This window comes from Asparagus officinalis, chromosome 8 (assembly GCF_001876935.1).
Source record: "Asparagus officinalis chromosome 8, Aspof.V1, whole genome shotgun sequence".
Taxonomy (NCBI): domain Eukaryota; kingdom Viridiplantae; phylum Streptophyta; class Magnoliopsida; order Asparagales; family Asparagaceae; genus Asparagus; species Asparagus officinalis.
The window spans coordinates 105,501,983-105,504,990 of NC_033801.1; the positions used below are offsets into that span (position 1 = coordinate 105,501,983).

The 3,008-nt window shown below is 37.9% G+C and overlaps 1 long non-coding RNA gene across 1 annotated transcript; it reads right to left on the minus strand.

Moving 5' to 3' along the window:
- Positions 228-2,869, minus strand: LOC109822520. The gene is made up of 3 exons (XR_002242165.1): positions 2,600-2,869; positions 2,339-2,485; positions 228-433 (listed from the first exon to the last, which is right to left on the minus strand). It is a non-coding gene; the product is annotated as an uncharacterized LOC109822520 (long non-coding RNA).

Consider the following 3,008-nt stretch of genomic DNA (forward strand, 5'->3'; position numbering starts at 1 on the left):
ATCACGTTTGTCCTATTATTAGGATTGGCTCAGTCCGGATTAGAATGCATGACGGAGTGACTAGGGAGTTGAAAGAAGTGAGGTTCGTGCCGTAGTTGACGAAGAACCTCATTTCTCTTGGGATTTTGGAGGCATCCGGCTATAGAGTGATCTTAGAGGATGCTAGTTTGAAGGTCATGAAGGGGTCCATGGTGGTGATGCGAGGTGTCAGAGAAAATAACCTCAGAGAAAATTCACAGTCAGTGATGCAAGAATCTCAATAGAAACTAGAACCTGGAGTTATGGGATTTAACAAATAAATGGTTGGTGTATTTAAAAGTATGGGAAATTAGTACCAGCTGAATCACACCCTTGTCAGTGATTGCTGTCATTCCCCACAAGGATATAGATGTCAGGCTGCTGGCACACCTCGCCAAAGATATCTGGTAGAGCCCTGCATCAGTTATATGACAACCCCAGCAACTGTGAGAACTACAGAAACACAGCGAATTAAAATAGAATAGTCATATAACTACTCAGAGAAAATGGTTACACTAGTGAAATTTCTTGTTTCGGAATTCATTGCTATACTGACATACAGATAACTTTTTCATTTAGTTACAGGATTAGAGATCACAGAGGATACGACCGCAGATAAATGATGACTACTGATGCTTGTGCACATGTCTGCCAATATTAGTCATCTATCTAAAAAAGACTTGCAGTACAGTTTTCTTGTGCGGGTGAGCAATGTTAAGATTCCTAACAAATATCATTTGGATTAGCTTTAATAACTTGCCAGTTTCATGAGGTATTATGTTGATAGTAAAAAGGTTCCAAAACGAGCAGATGCTTCCTCAATAATCTACTAAAATTTCAAAATGTTTTTGTACAAAAAAGTCTCCAGCTTAGGTTCATCTTTTAATCGTAATAAGAATAGTAGTGTAGTTAATGTAAAGTCAGTGTAGGTGGGCTAAAAAATTGATAAGTTGTGAATAAGTTTAGCCCACCTTTTTGTTCCTGCACAATTCGGTATTTTTGCTAGCCACTTTCAGTGTAATTCCTTTTCCCAAGCTTGCCGTTCTTACAAATACTGGCATACTAATAGCAAAGCTCTCATACTATTCAAATTGGGAAGAACAATACTTTCTCATCTTCGTCTTCTCAAGATACACAAATCAGATTACATATATATACATTACCCCATGATTTGTGCCTTGAAAAATTGCCTTCAACATACAAATCTAATATGTAGTCTTGGATTTCTAAAGTTAATTAGTATGCTAATAGTTCATCACAGCTGAACCTACCACAGCTAAAACATTACAATAGAAAGTGGTATCCTACACAACATATCTCAACGAGCAGCTAATATTTTCTGAGCTCAAGGTTGGTTATTGATAAAAACCAACCAAAAGCAAAATCATTATGAGCCTAATTCTATACCTTTAGATATTTCGCTTCCTAAAAACTCTTATACCTTTTCTTGTTATCGGAAAACTAGTGAACCTCCAGCCACATGTTGCTCAGCAGTATGTTTGTCTAATTATATCAAAAAAATAAAACTAGTTTATTGCTGTTTGTCTACTTTCCTCTATATATAAAAACGTAGAAACAATTAAAACATAATCGTTGTGACGAAACGACTATTCTCGGACATACATTCCTCATAATTTTGAGTATAGCTACATCTACATGATTTGAGGTCTCAAATGTAGTTGCAAGTACAAGAACAAAATTTTGTTGCAAAAACACCAAAAAAAAAAAAAACAACTGCAATGTTGCTGAAGCAACATCTGGCTCCAACTACAGGCAACCAAAAACCCCTTAAACGAACTGTTTTCTTCTGCCTCCTAACCACCGCCAAATCAGGAAATATACATACTTGGACATGAATAATGCCTTAGGCCTCGCTTGATGAAGGTTCAGGGAAGGGGGTTAAGCTAGTCAACCCATAACTCCTTAACCAACTTTTATTTTAGCCCTTGAGCTTTTAAGGGTTTGAGAAGAGAAAAGTTATTATTACTTTTTCTTTATAAGATAAAGATGTTATTTTTAACCCGCCCAAACATGTGGCTTTGTAAACCCACCATTTCGAGGGCTTAAATTATTTTTAACCCCTTAAAAGGGTTATCTTAGCCCTTTGATTAAGGAGAGATTAACTATCCTTTAACTCCTCATCAACCCATTTAACCCGGCGCCAAGCAACACCTTGAGTATTTGCAGATAACTACGCTAGTATTAATATACCCCCAAATGAAACACTTCTACAAACAGTAACAAGATAAAGAGCAACGAATTCAGAAATGATATGTGATATAAAAGAGAGAAAAATAGATAAATAATTGAGAGTACAAACATGTCAAGTTCCTTCAGGCAGTAAGCAACTCGGACAAGCCGAGCAGTTGACTCGTCATCCATCTTCCAACCGTTGAAGCTGAGCTTCTCTCTCCCCGCCATCGACTGCTCCACCGCTCTCCTCCATTTCCTACAAACCCCACTCGCCCTACAAAAATAAAAATAAAAATAAAAACCCAATTCAAAAAAACAAACAAAATAAGTATAAAAAAAATGAGAGAGAAAACCCCATTTCATAGAATTGAGAATTAAGAGGAATTACTGAGCTAAATATCTGAAGGAGGAGAGGAGGGAGAAGATATGGGCTAGGAGGTCTAGCTAGAGGGAGCCTCTCCATCTCTGATTCCAACTCCATGGGAGCTTGACTCTTCTCATGTTCCCCCATGTTTTAATTTGAGCGGTGGGTGAAAGAGAGAAGCAAAAGAGGAAGAGAAGATTGAATTGGGTTTGGGTCAGCTTATTTATAGCGTGAGAGAGGGAGAAGAGAGAGAGAGAGAGTACGTTATGTGCTCAACTTATCGTCATTGTTACCCTCGAGACAGCGGGAGGATTGATTTTATTTGCTTCTTGTTTTCCCTTTGGAAACGGAAACGTTTTTGAGCTGAATCCGGAAAGGAAACACGTGGCTCATTATGCAAGAAAAGTAGAGGGGATGGGATCCGCTATGAGAC